Source organism: Mus caroli, unplaced genomic scaffold (genome assembly GCF_978045245.1).
Source record: "Mus caroli unplaced genomic scaffold, Mus_caroli_1 scaffold_15, whole genome shotgun sequence".
NCBI classification, from domain to species: domain Eukaryota; kingdom Metazoa; phylum Chordata; class Mammalia; order Rodentia; family Muridae; genus Mus; species Mus caroli.
In genome coordinates, this window is record NW_028227270.1 from 61406409 (window position 1) to 61426133 (window position 19725).

At 43.8% G+C, this 19725-nt stretch overlaps 1 protein-coding gene across 3 annotated transcripts in view; it reads right to left on the reverse strand.

The window, feature by feature from the left end:
• Ntrk2 (neurotrophic receptor tyrosine kinase 2) overlaps positions 1–19725 on the reverse strand; it is a 334118-nt gene that overhangs the window by 232082 nt on the left and 82311 nt on the right. The window lies entirely within an intron of this gene.

The window sequence follows — 19725 nt, forward strand, 5'->3', positions numbered from 1 at the left end:
ACCTTCTTTTCCCATTTATGAATCCTCTTGTGCCAAATGTCTGATTTGTGCCTACTGACCATTGGCTCTTTTTTTTTTTTTTTTTTTTTGGTCTGCCCAAGCTACTTGAATGGCTTTGAAACAACTTACGGGGTTGGGGGGAATCACATTCAATTCCCCCCCAAAGCCCCACATTCTTCTCTTCTGACTCATAGTTTGTCCAGTTCAGAGGATGTTTATTGAGGGTTAGCTCTGTGCTTTGCATAGTGCCAGGTACGGGGGACAGAGATAAAGAAAGGCTGACCTCAGCAGCTTTAGCTCCCTCTTAGGCTAAGCATTTTTTTTCTGGATAATTACTCAAAGTGGTGCAAATCTTCTGTAAGGGAACCCCCTCCCTCCTGCAGGAATCAGAAAGGATCCCCGGAGAATGGGAACGCCTAAACAACACTAAGAAAAGATGAGTAAGAAACCAAACCGTGAGACACCGGGTGGAAGGGAGATAGGATAAGCCCTATCCAGAAAAACACAATGTCTTACGGCCCACAGATGTGCTGACACTGCCACCCCACAGAAACCACAGAGAGCTCGGAGCTGGGTTTTATGAGTTCCTGATTGCTCCGTACCTGAATCCACTATTGAATCATTCAAATGAGGCCCATAAAGAGGCTGATAGAAGTCTGTCCACATGTTATCAGCCCTGACACTCAATAAGATCTGTCTGTGGAGCACAGATAACTTTTATGGGGATCAAACTCAGGGTGTCACATATACAGAAAGTCATTTTCTAAACAGTGCTGTGGTGGGCTATTGGCACAGGACCGCTACCCCTAGAGAACAGAGAAGAAAGGCTCTCCCATTGCCTGCCCTATCTTGGAAATACATTACCAGCACCCTGGCCTGCTGAATTATTCTCAATAATTTTGTTTCTAAAAATTTTCCTAGCCGGGCAGTGGTGGTGTATGCCTTTAATCCCAGTACTTGGGAGGCAGAGGCAGGCAGATTTCTGAGTTCGAGGCCGGCCTGGTTTACAGAGCAAGTTCCAGGACAGCCAGGGCCACACAGAGAAACCATGTCTCGAAACAACAACAACAAAAACAAAACAAAACAAAAAGAAAAATTTCCCAAATTTTGTCAAAAATTAGGCAAAGATCGCTCTGTCTACCATTTGATATTATTGACTCAAACACTTGGACATGATTTCCAGTCACTCTCCCTTTGAGAAATTAAGTTTCCTAGATAAATTTTAAAGAAGAGATATACACATCCTATTTTAGTGAGTTGTGAACTTTGATGTTAGGATGTCTTTTTGATAGTTTTTAAAAAAAAACACTTTTAAACCCCCAAGGAATTTGAAAGAGATGAAACATTAAAGCCAGCAAGAGCAAGACAAAGCCTTCATCTGTGATTCTCCAATGGCTACGTCTGTGACTCAGGTACACTAATAAGCATTGACCCATATCTAATTTATAACACAAAATGACTATGAAAAGCAGAAGTCCCGCCTCTGGCATACAAAAACCCTACCACTGAATAACTCTAACCTAGCCCTCACATTTTAAATTAATATGTCTGTAAGTATGTGGACACACATGTTGTAAGGTGCGCATGAAGGTCAGAGGAAAATCTTGAGTGTCAGAGAACTTTCCCTTCACTGTTTGAGAACAATGCTCTCTCTTCCTGCCAGGCTTCCTGGTCTGGGAATGCCCAGGGTTTTCTGCCTCTGCTTTTCATCCTCCACAGGGGAGTAGGGGCTGCAAACCCCTCCACTACTCTGACCAGCTCTCACATGGGTTCTGGGGATCCGAGCCCAGGTCATCAGGTGTGAATGATAACCTTTTGAGATCCCCTATTTACACACACACACACACACACACACAAGGCCAAATGACCAAATGGGTAATAAAAAAGGTTTAAAGCAGTTGATAAAAGGCACGCAACCCCATTTTGTGAGCTCCGACATTGCCTTGGGCCATCTGTTCCTCTGCAGTGGACCCAGAAGAATATCAATGGAAGTGACTTGCTTAAGAGAGGCTCCCGGAGCCGGGAGTGGTGGCGCACGCCTGTAATCCCAGCACTCGGGAGGCAGAGGCAGGTGGATTTCTGAGTTCGAGGCCTGCCTGGTCTACAAAGTGAGTTCCAGGACAGCCAGGGCTATACAGAGAAACCCTGTCTCGAAAAACCAAAAAAAAAAAAAAAAGAGAGAGAGAGAGGCTCCCGGGACAAGAGGAAACCGGAAGAGAAGGAAGCCAAGCAAGGCTGAAATTTGAAAGGGAAGCTTCAACTTTAGCCAGATTATCCCACATGTCATGCTGAAGACACACAAACTCTACAAGAGTTTGGTCAACCTCACGGAAGGGGAGTGACCCACACTCCTGCTGCTGTGGCTAAGCAACTCCCCAAGTCGGAAGAAGGGAGCAGAGGAAAGTAAGACCACCTCTGGCGGAGAGGGGCACAGAGAAGAAGTTCCTTTAGGCTTTCAAAGATAAAAGGACCATGCTGGCCCTTGAGAGAAAATGTGTACAGAAAGGAAGGTGAGCACACACAACCAGTGAAGAGAGTTTGAGGGCAGCAAACTGGCATCTGCAACGTGAACCAGGAAAATGTCACAACATATAACATTTGGATCCTTGCTTTGGGTTCGTGGAGCTTGTTTATCACTTAAGGGCATAAATTTTCTATACATCGTTTCATTTTTTTCCTTTGATGGCCCATGAAGGAATCAGTTTAAAGTCAATATGCCCTAGGAGCACAAAACTCACTTTTGAAAGTTTGCCTTCAGGAATTAAAAAAAAAAAAATAAGGTAGAAGTACATACGTAGGACTTTTCTTTAATGGAGCACAGACTCGGCTCCGACTGGAGAGATTAAGTAAGAGCTCAACCAGCTCTTCAGTGTGAAGGAAGCTGGCAGCAGTGACCATGGGGGCCATGACATGCGCATATCCATACAGCTAACCACACTGGTCAGAGATTCTGTGATGTCACGGTGTAACATCTACACATCTGGCTAACATAGATCTATCTGCAAAAGAGATCTGTTCCCTTCAGACTCTTGTAATGAAATATATGTAATTAAGTATGCATATGCAAGCACACACATACTTCCTATAGATCTACACTAGTATCTATAGAAGGACAATGTTGGGTTTTCTGCCTGGCATCACTCAGAGATGGAGTGAATCCCATGGAGACAGTGTACTGAATAAGGAGACTTGGCCATGAGGTCAGCTGAGGACTAAACTAATATTCCCTCTAGATGACAAGAGGGATACGAAGTATCAGGGTGGTTTCTAAGTGGTACTTGCATGAATGAATGAGGATCGTGAATATTTCCATATGCAGCTATTAAACTTCCCCAATAATATTCATAATTTGACAAATTGTAAATTAAGGTAATTATGTCAACATGTCTAGAAAACAAGAAATGGACAGACCAGGATAGTTCTTGGATTGACCAAACTCTTCCTGGGCACCCCTCAACTCCTCCAATCAAGACCTACATCTAGACTTCTATGTGTATTCCATGTGCGTTTTCCATGCTTACTCAGAATTCTGCTAAGTCGGTTTCCGCCCCAAACACCCCCATTTTCCATATCTTATCACCTCCCTCATATCTAGAGAGGTGACTTTGCCTCCCTGTTCACCCAGGTGATTTCTGTTCGTCATGGCCTGTCTACAAGCAAGAATCCTGACAGAGCAGTGTGCCTGGGACACCCCCTCGTTTGATATTTCCCCCTAATCATGGCATACTCATTGACTCCCATCGAGTTCCTGCCAATACTGTTGGAGATTTTGTACAACTATATACTGGAGACCCTTTCCTCTGTTGCAGCAGTCCTGAATGAAATGTATGTTACTTTAATTACTATACAGATCTTGTTTTCTTTGACATTCAAAACATCATGTGATTAGGTACCTTCAAATGAAAATAATGCAGAATTTTTGAGGGGCCCATTAAAGCAAACACTAATAGTTAATGAACACCCCAAATTTCTGTACATTATTACTGTATAAGACTCTTGTGACCATTGTACCCAGTGTCACCACCAGCTTTGTTTAGGGACCACAACCTGAGCTTCCTTCTAAGGTCCTGTCTTAGGGTTTCTATTCCTGTACAAAACATCATGACCAAGAAGCAAGTTGAGGAGGAAAGGGTTTATTCAGCTTACACTTCCACATTGCTGTTCATCACCAAAGGAAGTCAGGACTGGAACTCAAGCAGGTCAGGAAGCAGGAGCTGATGCAGAGGCCATGGAGGGATGTTTCTTACTGGCTCGCTTGCCCTGGCTTGCTTAGTTTGCTTTCTTATAGAACCCAGGACTACCAGCCCAGGGATGGCACAACCCACAATGGGCCCTCCCACCCTTGATCACTAATTGAGAAAATGCCTTACAGCTGGATCTCATGGAGGCATTTCCTCTAGGGAGGCTCCTTTCTCTGTGACAACTCCAGCCTGTGTCCTGTGCATCCCTCTCCCAGAGGATGGCTTGGAAGGATTTAGTTGATAATATTAAGTAAGTGGATGCTGGATGCCATGGTGGCCCACCGCAGGGATTGTTCTGTTTCAGGATCTCTGGGAACACTTGGGTTCTCTGCATGGGTGGTGAGTGACATCACTGCATGGGTAGAGCTGGAAATGGGTTTTAGCTTAAGAACTACTGAATCTCTCCCTCAAGCACATTCTCAAGAAACACTTATAATTAGCCAATTTAATCCAGCAGCACTCACTGGGACACGGTCAATTCTAGGTTGGCCCTTAACACACTTAGATTCTGAAAACTTGGACTGTTTTATAATTCTCTGCTGCTTTCCCACAACCTGTTTATAAGTGAACAACTCTGGGATCAGTTAGAGTTTCTTGTGTTGGATACGATTCTAGATAGAGAACAGAGAAAACAAGACAAATAAATGGCTTGTTTTCCAGCTCATCAAAGGGATTATCTGAAACACGGCTATTGTTTCTCATATTTCAACTTTATTATGTAAGACTGTGCAAGATCTGTGGTGGGGTTGCTGAGATTTCGCTGGTACTATCAGAGTTTTTTTTTTTTCTCTCATTGTTTTCATTTGCTTATCCATACGCATATTGGATGGGAGGTTGAAGGACAGACTAACTGTATATAACTAGGCAGTTTGTAAAGAGGAAAATGTAAGTCATAGAAATGAAGACTTGGGGAGCATCAGGTTTCTGGGTTCATGAGGGAAGGGTGCATTACTGTTTCTGTTGGGGTAACCCACCCCATTCATATTGATTCACCTGGCTATGAAGGTGTGGTGCCCCTATGTTCTCAACTGTTAATTGCTGTGCTTAGAACACCAGGTTGGCAGAATATATAAATGCTTATTGTTTCTTCATCTGCCCCCAAAGAAAGGCAAGCTGCCATGGGGGAGATCACCTGGTCCTCAGCCTGGCCAAAAGGCTGTGGCATATAGTCTGGGTGTCAATTGGTTCGGGTGAGTAAGCCTTAAGCTGTGGCATCTCCCACTATGCTGATAGCTTTTCATTTGAGGGAGACGTGTGACACTGGAGGAATGAAGAGCCGGTGGCTGGAGCTGGGGCAGAGGGGGAGGGGCAGAGGGAAAGAAATGGAGCAGGAGCAGGGCAGAGAGAGTCAGGTGGAAAGACACAGTGGTGGGAAGTCAGGTGGAATCTGGAGGGTTGGCTGAGGCCCTGCAAACAGGCCTATAGTCTTATACTATACAGATGTTCCCCATGTCTCTATTATTAAAACTCAAGTGGGACATGATAATTAATTAATAATATAACCCCAAAGCCCTGCAACACGGGCAATACAAGAACTATAGGGAAGATGATAGAAGCCACCCAAGATAGCCAATCAAGCATCTTCTCACACTAAGAGGAAAGAAGAAGAGAGTAAGAGTTAAGACAGAGACGGATGCTAAATTAGAGGACGAGGCCAAAAATCAAGATGTCTCCCTGATGTCCATCACCGACAGTGATTCTAAGAAGACGAACTTAGATGAAGGCAGTGAAGCACCTGCTCAGAAGAACAAGTCGAGTGGCATGCTCTTGTTGGAAGTTTATGGCTTCAAAGCCCAGCCAGGCCACCCTTAAACGTTGTTTTAGCCCTGTTGTTTATCCAAAGGGAACATCAGTGAAGTCCCAGCTTTCTACCTGATGTTTAGCCATCACAGTGAGAAGACAGAATTCCTATTTGTCTTGGCATGGTCTGAAAAGACAGCATTTGAAACCGTGATGCTTTATCACAACAGTAACTGGAGTCTCAAAAAGAGAAATTGGCTAAAATGTTATCAGCCGTAAAAATCCATGATACACTGAAATTGTCCAAATCTTAGGGTACATGGAGGTGCATGGAAGGAGTCAGACTATGAAGGAGGACTGTAAAATCAAGTCAAGGCATAGTTCAGGGCCTGGGCCTTAATCTTCTCTGTTGTCAAATGCACGACCATGTGGTACACACACCAGTCTTAGCATCTTATATGCATGCTTATGATGCTGAGGGACTGCAGGTGACTAAAACTTCCAAGCCATCCTTAGTGTGATGGTTTCAATAGGTTTGACTCCCAAGACTCATGCGTTTGAATGCTTGGCCCATGGGGAGTGACACTATTAGGAGGTGTGGCCTTGTTGGAGAAAGTGTGTCACGGTAGGGGCGGGCTTTGAGGTCTCCTAAACTCAGGCTCTTCCCAGTATGAGACAGTCTCCTCCTGACTGCCTTCGGATCAAGATGTAGAACTCTCAGCTCCATCTCCAGCACCATGTCTGCATGCACACTGCTGTGCTTCCCACCATGATGATAATGAACGGACCCTCTGAAACTGTAAGCCACCCCCAATTAAATATTTTCCTTTTATAAGAGTTGTCTTGGTCATGGTGTCTCTTCACGGCAATGGAAGATACTTAGTAAGTGCTGCACGGGGAATGGGAGGAATCTAGCTCGTACTCCTGCAACAGAGCTGAAGTTGATCCTGGAGGTAATTTGATCCATAGTCTTGTATCATGAATTTCTCTCTTCCTTGTCTCCCAGAGATGCATCCCCTTACTTATCATTCATAGTTAGGAATAGACATAATATATTGACACTTCTGGGATGCCCATGTGTGAATTCTTTCCACGAACCTTCACAATGTTTGAGTCACCCAAAAGCCTTATACCATTACATATCATCAAGAGAACATGCCGCATAACGGCTGAATCAGTGTGAAAGAACCTCAGAAAGACAGAGAAAGATCTGCGTCGTGAGCTGGCTGTGCCGGTCTCAGTCGCACATAATCAAAGCACTCTGTTTCCTACCTGAGGGATACCATCTCACCCATGTTCACTGTGGCTCTAGTCACAACAGCTAGGGAGTAGAAACTAGCCTAGATATCTAACAGCAATGAAGGATAATGAGAATGCAGTACAGGGCTGGTTAGACAGCTCAGCAGTTAAGAGCACTGACTGCTCTTCCGAAGGTCCTGAGTTCAAATCCCAACAACCACGTAGTGGCTCACAACCACCCATAATGAGATCTGACTCTCTCTTCTGGTGTGTCTGAAGACAGCTACAGTGTACTCATATACAAATATTTATATATAAATAAATAAATCTTGGAGCTGGAGTGAGTGGGACTGGAGCGAGCAGAGGTCTTGAGTTCAATTTCCAGCAACCATATGAAAGCTCACAACCATCTGTACGGCTACAGTGTGCTCATATACATAAAATAAATAAATAAATCTTTGAAAAGAAAAGAAAATTCAGTAATGTTTACACAATGGGTCTTACTGAGCTGAACAAAAATAGAATTATGAAATTCACAGATAAACGGATCTGGAAACAATCGTTCTGAGTGAGTTAACTCAGACCCAGGAAGGCAAACCCTGCCTGCTTTCTCTCATTTGTGGATGGTAGCTTTGAGCCTTTAGCTGTGTTTTGTTTGGAACGCCCACAGAGCTCAGAGAGATAGTGGGGAGCCAGGGAAGGGGACGATTCTGAGGGAAGGGAGATAGAACACATGGGTAAACAAGAATAAATGAATGTGAAGGGTTGGATCGGGTGGGAGACGGAGCAGCGGGTTGACATACGGGACATGGTGAGGTACATCTAACAACAAGTCCTTTTGAAGAGATCTACGAAAACCTACCTACTTCTGTAGAAGCATTCTAAAATATATACATAAAGGGTTTCAATGGAGATACCCTATAGCAAGGTAATAGTGCCCCTGGGAAGATAGCATAGGTTCATAAATAGAACACCTGCTGCCAGGAATATGTTTCCTTTTTGGAGTTGTTATCCAGTATAGACCCCAAACATGATAGTCTATGGCCGATCCTATCAGTCTCCCACCAGGACTTGGTGGTTGGACCCTATCGTTGGAGACACATTGTTGAGTCATAAGTCAGGCTGGTACTGACCTGGAATCTTCATCCCTGCTAGCTAGCTTTCATAGTTCAGGAAAGTACTATCTGCCCATGCTACCAGAGGAGAAAAGTCACCATTGGTCGCTGAGATGCTGAGAACCCGGTGACCTTCGATAATGGCTGGATGCAATAGTGGCATGGGTGTTAGAGGAGTAACAACCCAGTTTCTGGCTGGATTTAAGGCCCCCTCCACAAGATGAAATGTGTACCCAGTATGTCCCATAGACCATTATCAGGACCAAGAGCCTGTGGTTAGATAGGCCATAGGCCCAAGAGAAGAACCTACTATTATTCTGCCAACTGGAGACATGCAGATTTATTTCTGAAACTTCCTCACTCATACGCAAGGACAAAAGGCTACTTGTGCATCATAAAAAAATTATCTTCAGCTCTGTAATAAATCTAAAGCACCAGGGATTTGCTTCAGACAACACAACAAAGTCAGGCTGGAAGTAAGGAAACAGCCCTGCTATTGAGCTGGTCTCCAAAGTCCATGGTGTTCCAGGAAAGCATGGTTAAGGCAGAGCTATTCCACTGCTCTCAGGCTGGGATGACACCACCATCAAGACTCCTGCCACCCACAAAATCAATAGCAAGGCAAGTCAGTGGTCAAGTGACTAAATAAGAAGCAACTTGCATAGGTGATTTAGGACTCAACACATCGCTGTGGTAACCTCGGGTTGGAGGCTGTGCCTCTGAGTGTTATTCCAAATGAGAATAATAAAGAGACTGACTCCAGTGTGGGTAGAAATAAAACAGGTTGCACACTAATAATACCAGCAGAAGGGCCTGGTGAACTTTCTGAGGGAATGTGTGATTATTCTAACTGACTTTGTAGTAGGATAGCATTAATTCACACAAGATGGGTCCCTTAGATAAATTTTCTTTTTTCTTTTCTCTTCTTTTCTTTTCTCTTCTTTTTTCTTTTCTTTTCTTTTCTTTTCTTTTCTTTTCTTTTCTTTTCTTTTCTTTTCTCTTCTCTTCTCTTCTCTTCTCTTCTCTTCTCTTCTCTTCTCTTCTCTTCTCCTCTCCTCTCCTCTTCTCTTCTCTTCTCTTCTCTTCTCTTCTCTTTTCTTTCTTTCTTTTTTCTTAAAAAAAAACCCACAAAACAAAACACAAACAAAAAACAAAAAACAAACCCCAGAGAATCCAGGAAGCAAGGCTGTAGCAGGTTCAGTTGGGTGGTTGACTCTGCTCAGGTTGTGCCAGGATTGCAGTAGGCCCTGGGCTCCACTCTTCACTTCTTTTTCTCCCATCTGCTCCTACCCTGAAGTCATAGGGGCTGGAATGACTCTCAGTCTTCAGTTCAGATTATTAATAACTCACCAAAGACTTAAAAAGTTTAAATGAAGTTCTCCTTGTTCTTCCCGTCCCTCCTTTCCTCTCCCTCCTCTCTCTCCTTCTCTCCATCCTTTCTTCTCCCTCCTTCTCTCTCCCTCCCTCCTTCTCTCCCTCCTTTCCTCTCCCACCTTCTCTCTCTCTCTCTCTCTCTCTCTCTCTCTCTCTCTCTCTCTCTCTCTCTCTCTCTCTCTCCTCCTCTCTCAGAAAATTTGCTAACTGACAACAAAGGATGGCAGCGTGTTTGTACTTTCGTCTACGCCTTGATCAAAGCAGAGGATTTTTCTTCTGTCTTGCTCCTGTCCAAGGCTTGACTTCCCTCACAGGAAATGCAGCATCGTGGCCTATGGTTATCATATGGGTGGCAATCTGTTACATAAGGAATTCAATTCCTCCAGAATGCCTCTTTTCCTCTCTAGCAGGCTGTAAATACATCAAATCTAAAGTCAGTTTTTTATGTAAAAGAATTCATTCTAGCAATTGTGCTTCCCCTCCACACAAAGGGAATCTCATTAGCTTCCATAAGCTTGTGTCTCTAGATCTAAGCTAATGAATACTGGGGCCTCCCACACTCAAATCCTTGCCCCACTGTAAACACTCCTCCCAGAAGAAGCAGCAACTATTACAACTGATGCAGGCAAACAAAACAACAGGTTCCTTGTAAGATCCAGAACAATCCCAACAAATGAGTTGGTAAAGAGCAATAAAATTAGGAATTGAAATAATCTATACATAACGTCTTTTAGAAGTGAAGGGTTGAAAGCAAACGTATGTTCCACAAATACTATAAAGTGACAGACACACTGGGACAACCGTCTCTTCTATAAACCCTACCAACAGGTGTTGACATAGTCATATACACTCTGTGCATGTACAAAATATATTCCTACAACTCAGATTCAGTATTAATTCAGGTTGTAATCTCCCTTTTGTGTGTGTATGTGTGTGTGTGTGTGTCTGTGTGTGTGTGTGTTTACCAGAACATAAAATGTAAAATGTAACAGCCTCTTAGGAATTAACTAAAGAGCTGAGCTCTAAAACTAAGAATTGATTTTGTTCTTATGACCATCCACACAATGGGCTCTCTCCTTTATTTCATCAAAGTAGAAATGAAATCCAGAGACAAAACCATTGCCCACACCGATGGTTGCAAGGGGGAAATGCAGAGGTGAAGTCAAGGCTATGTGAATCCCGTCTCTAGTATATAGCTCCTATTCACTAGCCGGCAAGGCTTACAAGGTAACAACTTACAAATCCAAAGGAGGCACACACACTATCTAACCAGGCTGGCTTCCCAAGTGCCATGGGACAGTTGTGCTGACTCACAGCTAAATGTAATCCCCCAGTCATTCAGCATTCGTGCCCAAAATAAAGAGAAGGTTGAAGCATATGTTAGAATTTGAGCTAAGTTACTATCTCTCTTCTTCACAAGTTCTCAGAAGCCTGTCCTCTGAAGTGACATACTGGACCGAGGAGGGAGCAAAGGAAAATTAGGAAGCAGGGAAGAGCGGGGCAGAACAGCAGGATAAGCAATAAAAGGCCAAAGTGACACAGGAAGAGAGAAGCCAGAGGACTTCCAGATTTCCAAAGTCCCTGTCCAAATGTGGCCCAGCCTTCAGTGAAGAGGGAAGGGGAAGGGGAAGGGGAAGGGGAAGGGGAAGGGGAAGGGGAAGGGGAAGGGGAAGGGGAAGGGGAAGAAGGGGAAGAAGGAAGGGGAAGAAGGGGAAGAAGGGGAAGAAGGAAGGGGAAGAAGGAAGGGGAAGAAGGAAGGGGAAGAAGGAAGGGGAAGAAGGAAGGGGAAGAAGGAAGGGGAAGAAGGGGAAGAAGGGGAAGAAGGGGAAGAAGGGGAAGAAGGGGAAGAAGGGGAAGAAGGGGAAGAAGGGGAAGAAGGGGAAGAAGGGGAAGAAGGGGAAGAAGGGGAAGAAGGGGAAGAAGAAGGGAAAGAAGGGGAAGAAGAAGGGGAAGAAGGGGAAGAAGAAGGGGAAGAAGGGGAAGGGGAAGGGAGAACTGTCCTGGATTTTTAAGTACATCAATTTTTTTTCTAAAGAAATAATTTACCCTTAAACTAAAGTAATCATGTAGGGAGTTCCTAAGTAACATCAGTGATTGATTCTATGTTGCAAGTAAACAGAGCCTTTCCCTGGAGTCTAAACAGGCTCACAGAATGGCTCAGGCAAGGCTGGCAATTAAGTTAGAGCTGAGGTGTTTTTGTTTTTGTTTTTTTTTCCTGACTATGTAAGTGAGCCTGAAGGATGCTTTACTGAGTCCAAGATGGCGGCCCTAGATAAACAAACCCCACATGTTTTCTACTGCTAGGAAGTCTACTTACTGGTTAGGAAGTGTGGGTAGCAGAGCAGGGAGAGGAGAGGTGGAGGGAGGATGGAGAGAAGGCAGACAGAGGGGAGTGTACACTGTGGCTGCTTAGGTGGAATGGCTCCTGATGCCTGCTAGTGCAGTCCTCAAAGTGGCTGGCAATGGCTTGGTGTGTATGGCACAGAGGGCTTTTCCATTTCTAACACAGAGGAGTGAGGAGTAAGTGTCTGAGGTGATGCATGGGCTAGCTACATCAATCCAGTCACAGTATGTCATACTCATGGATTCTTATTATTATTTCTAATTCTTTGAGAACTTCAAAAAACATATTTTGAACATATTGACACCCAAATCTTCCCCACTTACTCCTCTAAGCTCTGCCTCCCAGGCCTCTCCCCCTCTACCTCCTGTTTCTTTTATAAATTTAATAACCCACCAACTGGTTTGTGATGTCTCTGGATATCCACCAACGGAGCACAGTGAGCCCCATTGGACATGTATCCTTAGAGAAAACTGACTCTTGCTCCCCGACAAGCCATCAAGTGTCTATCGAGCAAGCCATTCTAGCATGTCCATTGGTCAACATTCTAGCGTGGAGAGGGAAGGGGTTCAGGACCCACCCCACTTCTAACTAAGAAACTATGAATGGTTGTATTTGTGTATTTAAATGTCACACTATACTCCATGAGTATTTATCACTAAATTAAAATTTAAAATGAAAAGATAATTTCTCTTACATAGCTAATGGGGGAAGACTGTTTGTTCTGCTTCCTATAAGAACAGTACCAATTCCTTCAACATTCATATGCCTTTACAGCATTATGCACAGAGTAAGTCTCCTCTGCCCTCATACAGACATACACAATGTGGGCATGAAATTAAGAAAGACAGCTGGGGAGACAGCTCAGTGGAGAAGAGCACTGGCTACTCTTGAGGAGAACCCAGGTAAGTCTCCAGTCCCCACCGGGCAGCTCACAAACATCTATAACTCAGCATCATGGGACCCAAGGCTCTCTTTGGGCCTCCACAGACTCTGCACACAGGTGGGAAAGGTACATGCATGCAGACAATCGTAGTTTTTTGAAAGGTATGAAGAGATTTGGAAAGTAAGTCAGCTTGTGAGACTGAGTTAGACTCCCGCCGCTAGACAACAGGAAGAGGCCAGTTCCTTCTTCAGAAATACATTTTAACTGCTGCTCAACTTTCTTTTTTCCTTGAAATTATCAAGGATTGGTAAGTATCGACAACTTATTTTTTTCCTTTAAAATATCCCATGAGGTCAGTTTGAGGCCATGGGGAAGAAAGTTGAAAGTTTTCCTGTAAACCTGCTTTCTCTGATCCCTTTTGCAAGGCTTCCAGTCCCTCTCCCACAAAGATCTAACAATGCTCTGGGCTCATCCCCACAGCAAATTCATCTCCGAGCTCTTCAAAATGTCTTTTTGTTTTGTCAGTGACTTACTGATTCTATAAAGTTAAAATGATATGCCGAAAATGTCACACTACAATTTTCTCACGTGTCTTTATTCTGTGGATCTCAGAATAAGACGAGAGTATTTCACACAAAATTAAAAGAGAGAATGGGAGCTAGCTGCACAGAGCCTAAAGCAGCTAAGTTTAAAGGCAGACAGAGTGGAAGTGCAAAGATGGGAAATCTGTTCATGGCTTGGAGCAGGGAGAGGCCTTCTGGAGACATGTGGCTCAGGTAGAAAGATTGAAGGTCTATCTCTGTCAAAAGGCAACATTTTTGTTTAATAATAATATTACTGGAAAGTTAAAACATGCCGATGTAGTGTTCACACCTGTAACCTCATCACTTGGAAGACTAAGGCCAGGTTTGCTGAAAGTTAGAGGCTAGCCTGGACTACAAAATGAGACTCTATATCAAGCAAACTAACAAAAATTTAAAAACAATTTCTTAAAAGCAAAAGACTATGAAAGCATGAATGATATTATAACCAGTAAAAATTAACATATAAAAAGTATTGTAAACATATACAGCAATAATAAGTGTATCATTTCTTCTTATTTTTCATATGATAAGGATTCTTAACAGTACTAATTAAAATATCAACTTAATCTAAACTAATAAATATACAGAATTCTGACCGATAATTTTCACTATGGCCAAAAAATAATGAAAGAATGCCTTTTGTGTTGTTGCTAGAAGACCCTGTCAGTAAAAACTTATTTGTGTAGCTGCTCACATTCGAGCTACGTGCTTTCTCCTCTCAACCACCCATTTCCATTTATCTCTATGTTTATATATAAATTAATTTTCTGAAGTTTTGATTAAATTTTGAGTGCCCAAAAGTGTCAAGTAAACAACTCATTAGCAGTAAGAAGAATACGTAGCAATTACTAAACTCTGAGAATCCTTGTGTCTCGCATAAAGAAGTTATGTCTATTAGGTGACTCGTCTGCCTAGGGCCTTGTTGAGGGATAGATACTGTATTCGGATCTGACCCTGTGAACCACAATGAACCTTTTATGAGTTGATTGTCTCAGGTATTTCATGAGAGCAATAGAAAGCTACTGTGGTGGCTTAGTCATCAGGGTGTGGTACCACTTGAAAAAGCTTAGTAGGTGTGGTCTTGATGAAAGAACTGTGTCTTTGAGGGTGGGCTTTGAGGTTTCAAAAGCCAAGCCAAACCCAGTCTCTGTCTCTGTCTCTGTCTCTGTCTCTGTCTCTCTCTCTCTCTCTCTCTCTCTCCCTGTGAATCAGGATGTAACTCTCAGCTACTTCTCCAGCACGCTGTCTGTCTGCCAACCTGCTGCCATGCTCCCACCAAGATGATATTGGACCAAACCTCTGTAAAACCAAAAGCCAGCCTAAGTTAAATGCTTTCCCTTGTAAGAGTTCCCTTGGTCCCTGGTCAATTGTGACCTCAGGAAATATGCAGAACAAGATTGGCGTTGTGACTTCCCTGTGGAAAAAAAGAAGCAGCTCTGCTCTGGTTATCTACACAGAAGTAAAGCTATGGCTTTTTGATCATTTGCATAATGCATGCATCCTGCGAGATAGAGACAGTTATATCTAGGAGCGGGGAACAGAGTGAGAAAGAGTGATAGAGAATTTCTATTTTTGAATTACATATTCCTAAGCCGAGTGGAAGTCTGGAAAACAAACTTTTGTTAGTGTTCTAATTTTAATCCACTGCTGGTTTGGTTTTTTTTTTTTTTTCTTCCAAAAGAGAAAGATGCATGAGGAAAAAGTTTGTCTTTTCAGATGTTTCTATTGACCCTGTCTCTGGCTTCACTCACATGTTGTCCTCTTTTAAAAGTGGATCCAAATATGTGTTAAACTCAGGCTCCTCAACCTTCTGGACTGTTCTGAGCTCATAGAAGGCAGAAACTGTCAGTGGCATTAGCTTTAGCCCTACTGTGCTTAGGAACATTTTTAAAAGAGTGGAATTCTTGGTATTGAAACACATTCTAGATAATTTTCAGAGCGATCATTTGAGTGCAGAGAAGAGAACCGTGGGCCTCTGCTCTCTGCGGATCTTCTTTCATCTGTCTTAACTGGAAATCTGGAAGTTTCTGAGATCAGGAATGATCGAATGCAAGCTAGAGGCGAACACATGGAACCTCTGAGCCACTGGGGCTGTGAGAGAAAACTGCCTTTTTCTCATGACTTCTGCCATCTCTTAGGACCACTAACAGACTTCAACCTGGAGTCCAAGGGATGCATCCGCCCTGAGGGAGAAACACCCTGTGTGTGCATTTTCATCAGAAGTGCAAGCAGTGATCACATGGATCCCCAAGACCGCTCCTCATCTACCATCCATACGGTGTGTGCCAAGCTGGCTAGCTCCTCCTAATTTTATTTTTCCAGCCCTGCCTGTGGCCCGGCTCCCAGCATAGAACACCCTCTGAAGAACCAGCAACCCAGATGCCATGGGTTCGTCCACCCCCTTCATGTGTATTTCTACAACCTGGAGCAGAGGGGCCAAGACGCCATGGGAAAGCCAAGTAAAAGTGGGTCAGTGGGAACAGGAGAGCACACACTCACTGCACATTCATGGTCCTGTTGTTGTTCGTTAGCAACCAGCCACTTTGAAAATTCTTTGAGAGCTGTATCATTGAAAACTAATCAAAATAAAGTGGAGGCAGCCTTTAGATGAAAATGAATCAAATTATAACTACAGAAACCTCAGTGTAGTGACAGATGCAGGTAGACTCACAATGGGTTTTGTTTATTTGTATTAATTATGCATGGGAATATCCCGGTGCGCATGGTCAAACAGTGATAGAGTAACCTTTTTTTTTTTTTTTTTTTTTTGGAACTCTTATGCTAATAATAACTAAACATTTAACAGAAAAAAAAAGTCACCAGACAGAAATAAACAGGAGAAAATGGAGAGGAGAAAAAAAAAAACCCTACCATTTGACATTGTTATTGTCACGGGTCCAATAGCCTATCAGACATTAGCAACAAGATGCTTAAACTGTAGTAAACAAGCAAGAGTGAAATATAATTTCTAGCTTAACAGAGAAGGATAAGCCCCTCTGCCAGCTTCAGTCAGGTCTGAATGAAGACACAAGCCTCAAAGCTCTTCAAATCAACGATATTAAACTGTTAGTTCACAAGTCGAAAGCTTGTACCGCAAATTGAAATAGTTGACATGCAAGATAAGTCAGGTTCCCCTCTGAGTTCCTACATTAGAAGAGCGGTAGCCAGGGTGGTGGTATTGAAAGGTAGCATAGACCGAGTAAGGGAAAGGGCCAAGTGGGCGGTGGCTAGGCCAATGAGCCGCTGCCCCCGGAAGGGGTTAATATGGGCTTTGTGGAGAAAGTTTATGAAAGAGCTCTCCTGCTCCACCCTTGGGCTTCCTAACTAACCACTTGGCTTGATATCTCTCCCTGTTCCACCTTCTGCTGTGTATGATAAAGGACTGGAAGAGGCCTCACCTCGGTAGAGGTGTCTACTTCTGAACCTTGAGCTGAACAGACCTTGTGTTTATACACAGACCAGAGCTTGAGGTATTTAGTTATTTCTTTTTTTTTAATATTTTTTATTACGTATTTTCCTCAATTACATTTCCAATGCTATCCCAAAAGTCCCCCATACCTCCACCCACTTCCCTACCCACCCATTCCCATTCTTTTGGCCCTGGCATTCCCCTGTATTGGGGCATATAAAGTTTGCAAGTCCAATGGGCCTCTCTTAAGATCCAGTGATGGCTGACTAGGCCATCTTTCGATACATATGCAGCTAGAGACAAGAGCTCCGGGGTACTGGTTAGTTCATCATGTTGTTCCCCCTATAGGGTTGCAGATCCCTTTAACTCCTTGGGTACTTTCTCTAGCTTCTCCATTGGGAGCCCTGTGATCCATCCAATAGCTGACTGTGAGCATCCACTTCTGTGTTTTCTTAACAGCCATGAAAAAAAACGACCACAGCTGAGATGGGCTCAAAGCCCTGAACGCCCAAAGGTGCGCTGGCAGCTGTCGTGGTCCTGATCTCTGCAAAGACTATGCAGTCTCCCTATTGCTCCTGAGGAACTCTGACCGGCACACCATCTGACTACTTCAGGAGTATAACGTTTGCGCAATCTTCCCGTTTTAGGACATATGTTTTGAGCATGACCCTCACTCTAATGGCACTGAAACTGCATTAACTCACATTAATTTCTAAGCACCACCTTTTGCTCAGTTTTGTTTGCACTTGATCCATGAGCCCCATCTTAATTTCTAGATCCCCAAAGATGGTGGTGGACTCAGCCTCTGACTTGTTAAGTGGGAACCTCGGGTCGGGGGGTCAATCTGTACGGACCATACCACAGATTGACGCGTGGCTGAAAACAGAAAGAAAACAAAGCCCATCTGCTCCAAACAGGAGCAGGAGTGTCTTGAGACAGCATTGTAAACGTACTTTTTATCTATGTTTAGGACTAAGACAGCAAAACGCACCATAGTAGTTATTGCCTGGAGGAAGTCATTGAATGCCACTCTCAAGGCTAAGCAAGTTCTTCCTCCTAGCTCATTGAGGATGTTAGGTGATTATCATCTGTTATCCATTTAAACCACTGTTTGTTCTAGTTCTGGGGTTTCTGTATGGAATACAGCCTTGGAAACAAATGTCTCCCTTTTCCTTTTCCTTCCATTGCACCGCTGGAAGAATAGGTTGCCATTTATAGACACTTCCTCTGTCCATGATCATTCCTGGATAGTATCAAGAAGGCTTCCTAAACTACACTCCCAGGATTCCCAACACTTCTAATGAAACTCCCAGAAGGGCCTGAACATAGCCTTTCTCAGAAGAATCCACAGATGAAAAGCCTCCCATTAAACCCTTCAAGAAAGGAGATTCAGCCTCGAGTCTGATGCTCTCCAGCGCAAGCACGCTCACAATGTCTCCAAGGAAACAAAGCACCTGGCAGGGTGAGACCAGCAAAGGCCCATGGTAGGTACCCAGCACATGTGAGCAGACAGCTAGTCTAGCCTGCTGGCTTGGGAAGAAATGGCTGGGTTCGGTTTGCATGGCAACCCCACAATGTTACAGTAGGAGAGGGATGTGGCAGCCCGGAACTCATGACAAAGAGTTAGTGATGCTCAGGGCTTGGGCAACAGTGGCATGAGGCGCCCCTAAAAACATTCAGATGACAACTTCCCGATCCACACCGACCCAACTAAAAAAATTCTGGGGGAAGCCCTGCAATCCTGGTTACTCTGCCGGGCTCTGGCACTCGGTTAGAGAAGCCAATTTTACAATGACTCCAGTCACTACGTACATTCCTTCTCCTAAGCCTTATTAGAGCAAAGGAGCTTTTCTCCCAAGGAAGACACACAGTCAAACAAGACTGGAAGAGTTCTATTGTGTCGCATCTGAATTGATGACAACCGAGAATCCCTATTACGGTCACCAAAAGAACAAGGGAGGCAACATCAGAAAAGACCATCCATCCCGGGCCCCTGAGGTAGAATCACCCACAGACCTGATCCTCCACACAGGTCACCACCAAGTCTTCTTACAGTTTTCCACTCTAGGCATTTACAGTACTGAGCTGCCAGAGACCATACAAACTACAATGATCTCATAATAGTTGATGTATGGACTTAAATATCACAGCAAATGCTTCAAGGTCCCCAGAACTCTTCATTTTTATACAAAAGCATTTGTTTGGGTGTCTCCTTATCCCTGAGCCCCAAACACAAGTTATTAGCTTCAGAAAAGCATCAGTTATCTGTTTGAGACAATACAGTCTCTACCTCTCAGACCTGAGATACTTAAATAAAAACCCTTGGCACGCACAGCCTTGGTGTGCCATGGTGGCTTTTCTTTTTTTGCTTCTTGACAGCGTTTGTTGCTCACTTTTCAAAAACCGAGAATACAGAAAAGCAATAGCAAAAGAAAGGAGGTGACAGGAGACTTAGAATCTCAATGTACAGCAGAAAGGAACACTCGTGCCCATGGCCATAGACTCTCCTCTCCCCTGTGCCTCACCTGTCCATGACCACAGCAGGAGTACACAAGCGCTGCCCCACCCCTATCCTGCTGAGTTAGTCCACACTCAAGAAACCAGTCCATGCCTCCTGGGACAACAGCACTCACTGGAAAGCAGGAAAGGTTGAGTAATCGTGGGTTTATTCTGTCTTGATGTGTAGTATCATATCCTTGCTGCTATTTCTCAGCCTTAAGAACCAGTCATCATAAATCCAGCCACTTCCTCCTTCAGTGATAATTAGCATTAGTCATGAGCCAAAAATGAGTCCAC